We start from the raw sequence: 9534 nt of genomic DNA, 5'->3' as shown, positions 1-9534 counted from the left end.
GCTCACATCCCCACACCCCAACACTGCTCCCCCACACCCAAGACTGCTCACACCCCCACACCCCAACACTGCTCAACCCCCACACCCAAGACTGCTCACACCCCCACACCCCAACACTGCTCACACCCTCACACCCCAACACTGCTCAACCCCCCACACCACATCACTGCTCAACCCTCACACCCCAACACTGCTCCCCCCCCACACCCAAGACTGCTCACACCCCCACAACCCAACACTGTTCAACCCCCCACACCACATCACTGCTCAACCCTCACACCCCAACACTGCTCCTGCCCCACACCCAAGACTGCTCACACCCCCACACCCCAACACTGCTCACACCCCCACACCACATCACTGCTCAACCCTCACACCCCAACACTGCTCCCCCCCCACACCCAAGACTGCTCACACCCCCACACCCCAACACTGCTCACACCCCCACATCCCAACACTTCTCAACCCCCACACCCCAACACTGCTCACACCCCCACACCCCAACACTGCTGCCCCCTCACACCGCCCTCCCCACTCCAACATTGCTCACCTGCCCCCACAGCCCAGCACTGCTCACCCACCCCCCACACCCCAACACAGCCTACCCACCCCCCACACGTCAACCCAGCTCACCCACCCCCCACACCCCAACACTGCTCACCAGCCCCCCTCACCCCAACACAGCTCACCCACCCCCCACACCTCGACCCAGCTCACCCACCCCCCACACCCCAACACAGCTCACCCACCCCCCATACCCCAACACACCTCACCCACCCCCCACACCCCAACACTGCTCACCCACCCCCCCACCACAGCTCACCCACCCCCTCACCCCAACACAGCTCACCCACCCTCCACACCCCAACAATGTTCACCCACCCCCCTCACCACAACAGAGCTCACCCACCCCCCACACTTCAACCCAGCTCACCCACCCCCCACACCTCGACCCAGCTCACCCACCTCCCACACCTCAACCCAGCTCACCCACCCCCCACTCCCCAACACTACTCACCCACCCCCCTCACCCCGACACAGCTCACCCACCCCCCACACTTCAACCCAGCTCACCCACCCCCCACACCCCAACACTGCTCACCCACCCCCCTCACCCCAACACAGCTCACCCACCCCCCACACTTCAACCCAGCTCACCCACCCCCCACACCTCGACCCAGCTCACCCACACCTCAACCCAGCTTACCCACCCCCCACACCTCAACCCAGCTCACCCACCCCCCACACTTCAACCCAGCTCACCCACCCCCCACACCTCGACCCAGCTCACCCACCCCCACTCCTCAACACAGCTCACCCACCCCCCACACCTCGACCCAGCTCACCCACCCCCCACACCTCGACCCAGCTCACCCACCCCCCACACCTCGACCCAGCTCACCCACCCCCCACACCTCGACCCAGCTCACCCACCCCCCACACTTCAACCCAGCTCACCCACCCCCCACACTTCAACCCAGCTCACCCACCCCCCACACCCCAACACTGCTCACCCACCCCCCTCACCCCAACACAGCTCACCCACCCCCCACACCTCAACCCAGCTCACCCATCCCCCACACCTCGACCCAGCTCACCCACCCCCACACTTCAACCCAGCTCACCCACCCCCCACACCCCAACACTGCTCACCCACCCCCTCACCTCCACACAGCTCACCCACCCCCCACACTTCAACCCAGCTCACCCACCCCCCACACCTCGACCCAGCTCACCCACCCCCCACACCTCAACCCAGCTCACCCACCCCCCACACCTCAACCCAGCTCACCCACACCTCGACCCAGCTCACCCACCCCCCACACTTCAACCCCGATCACCCACCCCCCACACCTCGACCCAGCTCACCCACCCCCCACACCTCAACCCAGCTCACCCACCCCCCACTCCTCAACACAGCTCATCCACCCCCCACACCTCAACCCAGCTCACCCACCCCCCTCACCTCGACCCAGCTCACCCACCCCCCACACCTCAACCCAGCTCACCCACCCCCACACCTCGACCCAGCTCACCCACCCCCCACACCCCAACACAGCTCACCCACCCCCCTCACCCCAACACAGCTCACCCACCCCCCACACTTCAACCCAGCTCACCCACCGCCCACACCTCGACCCAGCTCACCCACCCCCCACACCTCGACCCAGCTCACCCACCCCCCACACCTCAACCCTGCTCACCCACCGCCCACACCTCGACCCAGCTCACCCACCCCCCACACCTCGACCCAGCTCACCCACCCCCCACACCTCGACCCAGCTCACCCACCCCCCACACTTCAAGCCAGCTCACCCACCCCCCACACCTCGACCCAGCTCACCCACCCCCCACACCTCAACCCAGCTCACCCTCCCCCCACACCTCGACCCAGCTCACCCACCCCCCACACCTCAACCCAGCTCACCCACCCCCCACACTTCAACCCAGCTCACCCACCCCCCACACCTCGACCCAGCTCACCCACCCCCCACACCTCGACCCAGCTCACCCACCCCCCACACCTCAACCCAGCTCACCCACCCCCCACACCTCGACCCAGCTCACCCACCCCCCACACTTCAACCCAGCTCACCCACCCCCCACACTTCAACCCAGCTCACCCACCCCCCACACCCCAACACTGCTCACCCACCCCCCTCACCCCAACACAGCTCACCCACCCCCCACACCTCGACCCAGCTCACCCACCCCCCACACTTCAACCCAGCTCACCCACCCCCCACACCTCGACCCAGCTCACCCACCCCCCACACCTCAACCCAGCTCACCCACCCCCCACACCTCGACCCAGCTCACCCACCCCTGCACTTCAACCCAGCTCACCCACCCCCCACACCTCGACCCAGCTCACCCACCCCCGCACTTCAACCCAGCTCACCCACCCCCCACACTTCAACCCAGCTCACCCACCCCCCACACCCCAACACTGCTCACCCACCCCCCTCACCCCAACACAGCTCACCCACCCCCCACACTTCAACCCAGCTCACCCACCCCCCACACCTCGACCCAGCTCACCCACCCCCGCACTTCAACCCAGCTCACCCACCCCCCACACCTCGACCCAGCTCACCCACCCCCGCACTTCAACCCAGCTCACCCACCCCCCACACCTCGACCCAGCTCACCCACCCCCGCACTTCAACCCAGCTCACCCACCCCCCACACCTCGACCCAGCTCACCCACCCCCGCACTTCAACCCAGCTCACCCACCCCCCACACTTCAACCCAGCTCACCCACCCCCCACACCCCAACACTGCTCACCCACCCCCCTCACCCCAACACAGCTCACCCACCCCCCACACTTCAACCCAGCTCATCCACCCCCCACACCTCGACCCAGCTCACCCACCCCCCACACCTCGACCCAGCTCACCCAACCCCCACACCTCAACCCAGCTCACCCACCCCCCACACCTCGACCCAGCTCACCCACCCCCCACACTTCAACCCAGCTCACCCACCCCCCACACCTCGACCCAGCTCACCCACCGCCCACACCCCAACACAGCTCACCCACCCCCCACACTTCAACCCAGCTCACCCACCCCCCACACTTCAACCCAGCTCACCCACCCCCCACACCTCGACCCAGCTCACCCACCCCCCACACCCCGACACAGCTCACCCACCCCCCACACCTCGACCCAGCTCACCCACCCCCCACACTTCAACCCAGCTCACCCACCCCCCACACCTCGACCCAGCTCACCCACCCCCCACACCCCAACACAGCTCACCCACCCCCCACACCTCGACCCAGCTCACCCACCCCCCACACCTCGACCCAGCTCACCCACCCCCCACACCTCAACCCAGCTCACCCACCCCCCACACCTCGACCCAGCTCACCCACCCCCCACACCTCAACCCAGCTCACCCACCCCCCACAACTCGACCCAGCTCACCCACCCCCGCACTTCAACCCAGCTCACCCACCCCCCACACCTCGACCCAGCTCACCCACCCCCGCACTTCAACCCAGCTCACCCACCCCCCACACTTCAACCCAGCTCACCCACCCCCCACACCCCAACACAGCTCACCCACCCCCCTCACCCCAACACAGCTCACCCACCCCCCACACTTCAACCCAGCTCACCCACCCCCCACACCTCGACCCAGCTCACCCACCCCCGCACTTCAACCCAGCTCACCCACCCCCCCACACCTCGACCCAGCTCACCCACCCCCACTCCTCAACACAGCTCACCCACCCCCACACCTCGACCCAGCTCACCCACCCCCCACACCTCGACCCAGCTCACCCACCCCCCACACCTCAACCCAGCTCACCCACCCCCCACACCTCGACCCAGCTCACCCACCCTCCACACCCCACCACAGCTCACCCACCCCCCACACCCCAACACAGCTTACCCACCCCCCACACCCCAACACTGCTCACCCACCCCCCACTCCCCAACATTGCTCACCCACCCCCCTCACCCCAACACAACTCACCCACCCCCCTCACCCCAACACAACTCACCCACCCCCCACACCTCAACACTGCTCACCCACCCTCCACACCCCAACACAGCTTACCCAGCCCCACACCCCAACACAACTCACCCAGCCCCACACCCCAACACAGCTCACCCAGCCCCACACCCCAACACTGCTCACCCACCCTCCACACCCCAACACTGCTCACCCACCCTCCACACCCCAACACTGCTCACCCACACCCCACCACAGCTCACGCACCTTGAGCTTTCCATTTAAGGGCTTCAGTTGTGTCAAGAAGGAGCAGGCCATCTCACACCTTCCCTACCAGTTGTAAAATTCCAGCAGTGGTGCGTCGGTGGGCTTAATGCTCTCTTGCCGTTGCCATCGGGTGTGACTACCCCCTCCTTGCCCCACACCTGGCGAGATCTGATGGGGGAGCAACAACTCCCCATGGAACTCTCCAACTCTAGATGTTGTCGATGTCGGGCCAATTGAAATTATCAGGACAAAGTTTAACAGATCGTTTTGAGGTCAGCATATCAAACAACCAACAGCAGGTAAACGGAGTTCAGCTTCAGTACAAGCACGGTCTAATTAGACAGAATATGCCCGAGGGGCTGGATCACCGACTCCCATTCCGAGGATCACTTCTCCAGTGATTTTGCTTGTCCTACAATTGTCTGCCTGAGTTCAGCTTCAAACTTCAGTTATTGTCTTGAATTGCTTCCTGATCTCATCATTGTAACTCTGTTTGAGCTTCGGAAGCCCCGGTGATAGAATGAAAATCTGTAAATACTGGAAATAAAAACAAAAAGCTGGAAATATGTTCCAGTCTGTGGGAAGAGAAAGACAGATGAATGGATTCGGCACAGACAATTCAGTGAAGAAGTTCTGAAGTTCTTTCTCCATCAGACTTCAGTTTGGTTAACACTCAAGGGTTCGTTAAAGTAATTTTTACAAACTATGTGTGATTGGAGGAAGTTTTACCTCCTGGGTTTGGATGTTTTTGCACTCTGCAGTTATTAGCATGTTTTGAAGTTGAACATAGTCACTCGCACACATTCACCCATATTTGTCATTTACATACCCATGTCCAGAATTAGTTTATAAAAAGTAAACTCAGATATAAATATTATTTTGAAATTTTCACCATTGTTATGTTTTTATTTTGCCACAATGTGTTTATTCTCTCCTGTATTGTTCTTCACATTCAGGGGGGGAATTTGTATATTTGTGACATGACTTCACTTAGCCAGTTTTTTACCTTTTATATTCTGATGATAATTCAGTTCTGCACAGTTCAGTTAAACTCAATTTGCAGTCACCTTTACCGGCACCTTTGACTAACCTGTCAGGATATCTTTCACAATCCACACACTTGCTCTTCTGATTCATAAGTGAAGCCTCATGGAGGATTCTGCCAAGGCTTTATGCAATATGTATAAAACTATTACATTTACATTTGTGTTTAATTCTTTAAAAAGCAATTTGAAGCTTAATTTATATTGACTACTAATTAGTCAGATGGTATATGCGACATCCAGTACTGGATATGCAAAAATTTCCTCCAATTAGGTATTGGGATGATGGAAGCCTCTGGGGGCGACCTTTTTCAGCCCCCGATCTCTATCCGAGAGGACGGCAATGCAGGTGGAAGATCCGGAGAGAATCGAAATGCGATTTTCTCCAGAGAGATTGGGCTTCCCGATTTCCCTCTCCCCTCGGTGATGATGTCACGAGGTTCATGTCCACAAAAGGCAAGAAGCTGGGGCGGGATTCTCCAAAATGGAGGCAGAGTGTTCGCGCCGTCGTGAACGCCGTCGAGGTTCACGACGGCGCGAAACGGCCCCTATCCCGACCGATTCAGGGCCCGATAATGGGCTAGGAGCGGCGCCGCGTCATTTACACGCACCAGGCCTTGGCGCCGCGTAAAGGCGGCGCCGCATACATGACGCGGCCAGCGCCGCATAACTGCCGTCGCCCGGGCATGCGCGGTTGCCGCCCTCCCCGAGTCCGCCCCGCAAGAAGATGTCTGACTGATCTTGCGGAGCTGCGGAAGAAAGGAGGTCCTCCTTCAGAGAGGCCGGCCTGACGATCGGTGGGCACTGATCGCGGGCCATCCCCATTTGAGGCCCCCCCCAGTGCAGGATCCCCCCTTGCCCCCCCGCAGGCCGCCCCCCCCAGCATTCTCGCGCTGTTCCCGCCGGCAGAGACCTGGGGAGTCATTCCCCGACCCCCCAGCGGGTCGGAGAGTCGCCGTTGGCCGCCGTGAATCCCGCCCCCGCCGGTTGCCGAAGTCTCTGGTACCGGATATTCGGCGGGGGCGGGAATCGGGCCGTGCCGGTTGGCGGGCCCCCCCCCGCTCGATTCTCCGGCCCGAATGGGCCGAAGTCCCGCCGATAAATTGCCTGTCCCGCTGGCGTAAATTAGAGTACCTATTTACCGGCGGGACAAGGCGGCGCGGGCGGGCTCCGAGGTCCTGGGGGGGGCGCGGGGCGATCTGGCCCCGTGGGGTGCCCCACGGTGGCCTAGCCTGCAATCAGGGCCCACCGATCCGCGGGCGGGCCTGTGCCGTGGGGGCACTCTTTCCCTTCCGTCTCCGCAACGGTCTCCACCATGGCGGAGGCGGAAGAGACTATCCCCACTGCGCATGCGCGGGAAACTGTCAGCGGCCGCTGACGCTCCCGCGCATGCGCCGCCCCGACATGTCATTTCCGCGCCAACTGGCAGGGCAACAAAGGCCGTTTCCGCCAGCTGGCGGGGCGGAAATCACTCCGGCGCCGTCCTAGCCCCTCAATGTTGGGGCTCGGCCCCCAAAGATGCGGATCATTCCGCACCTTTGGGGCGGCGCGATGCCCGTCTGATTGGCGCCGTTTTGGGCGCCAGTCGGCGGACATCGCGCAGTTTGGGGAGAATTTTGCCCCTGGTGTGGACGGCGCCGGGGGGAACCCGCCGTTTTGGGCAGGTCGCTCAGCCCATTCGTGCCGGAGAATCGCGGGGGTACCGGCGAATCGCCATTTTGGCTGTCTCGGGCGATTCACTGTACCGCACCACGCAAAGCGCGATTGTGCCGATCTGGCTGCTTCCATGAATCGTGGGAGGGCGTCGGACCGGCGTTGCAGAAAAATCTGGCGACCCAGGCGATTCTCCCAACCGGCACAGAAGCGGAGAATCGCGCCCCTGATTTTAATGGATTTAAATAAATTTTGATATGATTAGTCAGCCCCCCCCCTCCCACCCCGCCTCATGATTCCACCCTCACTGTGTCGGCAAGGTTTACAACAGCTTTTTAAAAACAGAATTCAGTCGAGGGGGTCCCTCCGGGGTGCAGAGGCAGGTATAGCCACCGGGGGAAGAGGGACATGCCAACCCAGGCAGTGCCAACCTGTGGCAGGGGCAGTGTCAGGGGGCATTGCCAGGGGGCAGTGTTCGGGGGATTGCCAGGGCACAGTGTCGGTGTGGGCCCTCGTGGTAGCCCCATGGCGGTGGCGGAAGAGAGTGGGCAATGAGGGGGGAACTTGCAGGCTTGGGGGGAGAGTGGGTACTGAGTGGGGGGGCACCGTTGATACTTCTGCAGTGGTGGAGGGTGGCACCTAATGATTGTCTTGGGTGGGGGGGAAAGCCCCTGATGATTATCCATGGGTGGGGGGAGGGGTTGTGGGGGATGGAGGGTGGTGAGAGCCCCCAATACCTCCATGGTGGGGGTGGGGGTGGAAGAGTCAATCTTCAGTGCTGATCTAGGCGCCTTTTAAAGAGGGTGCCACGATCTCTGTGGAGCCGGGTGCCGACTCTATCAGGCGCTGCCCTGCCAGAGTGGTGGCATAAACCATGCTTTTCTGACTGGCTCAATATCTGGAGGGAAAACTGGGGCGGGATTCTCCGCAATCGGCGCGATGTCCGCTGACCGGCGCCAAAAATGACCTTCGGCGCAGGTTGGAGCGGCGCCAACCCCTCCGCTGCCGGCCTAGCCCCCGGAAATGCGGAGGATTCCGCAACTTCCGGTTGGCCCGACACCGGAGTGGTTAGCGCCGTTCTTGCCGCCGGCGTCGGGCCATCCCGCCAATTGCGGGAGAATCCCGCCCCACAATTCCAACACACTTCACACATTTCTAAAACTTCGCATCATAGAAAACCCTGCTGCTAATATCCTTTATGCCCCACCAATATCCATTCATCTATCGCAACCTATGCCCGGTACATTGGTTCCAAGCAACGATTTTTAAATATTTAGTTTTAAATCCATCCAATGCCTCCCCCATCTCTATCACTGTAATCTCCTCCAACACATACATCTCTGAGATACCTACACTCCTCTAATGATGGCATCTAGAACGTCTCTGTTTTTAATCACTCCATCATTTGGTGGCTGTGTACTCTGCTACCTGGGCCCTGTGCTCTGAAATTCCTTCCATAACTTCTCCACCTCTCTCCCTCACTTCCTTCCTTTAAGACACTCCTTTAAACGTGCCTGTTTGACCAAGCTCTTGTGTTGCCTTATGTACCTCAGTGTCAAATTTTGCTTTTGATTGGATTGGATTTGTTTATTGTCACGTGTACTGAGGTACAATGAAAAGTATTTTTGTGCATAGCTCAAGCAGATCATTAAGTACATGAAAAGAAATGAAAATTCAAAGAAAATACATAATAGGGCAGCACAAGGTACACAATGTAATTACATAAACACCGGCATCGGGTGAAGCATACAGGGGTGTAGTGTTAAGTCAGTCCACAAGAGGACCATTTAGGAGTCTGATGACAGCTGTTTTTGAGTCTGTTCGTGCGTGTTCTCAGACTTTTGTATCTCCTGCCCAATGGAAGAAGTTGGAAGAGTGAGTAAGCCGGGTGGGAGGGGCCTTTGATTATGCTGCCCGCTTTCCCCAGACAGCGGGAAGTGTAGATGGAGTCAATGGATGTGAGGCGGGTTCATGTGATGGACTGGGCTGTGTTCACAACTCTCTGAAGTTTCTTGCGGCCTTGGGCCGAGCAGTTGCCATACCAGGCTGTGATGCAGCCAGATAGGATGCTTTCTATGGTGCATCTGGAAAAGTAGGTAATT

Source organism: Scyliorhinus torazame, chromosome 6, assembly GCF_047496885.1.
Source record: "Scyliorhinus torazame isolate Kashiwa2021f chromosome 6, sScyTor2.1, whole genome shotgun sequence".
In the NCBI taxonomy this organism is placed as follows: domain Eukaryota; kingdom Metazoa; phylum Chordata; class Chondrichthyes; order Carcharhiniformes; family Scyliorhinidae; genus Scyliorhinus; species Scyliorhinus torazame.
Note: the sequence above shows the minus strand (reverse complement) of the source record.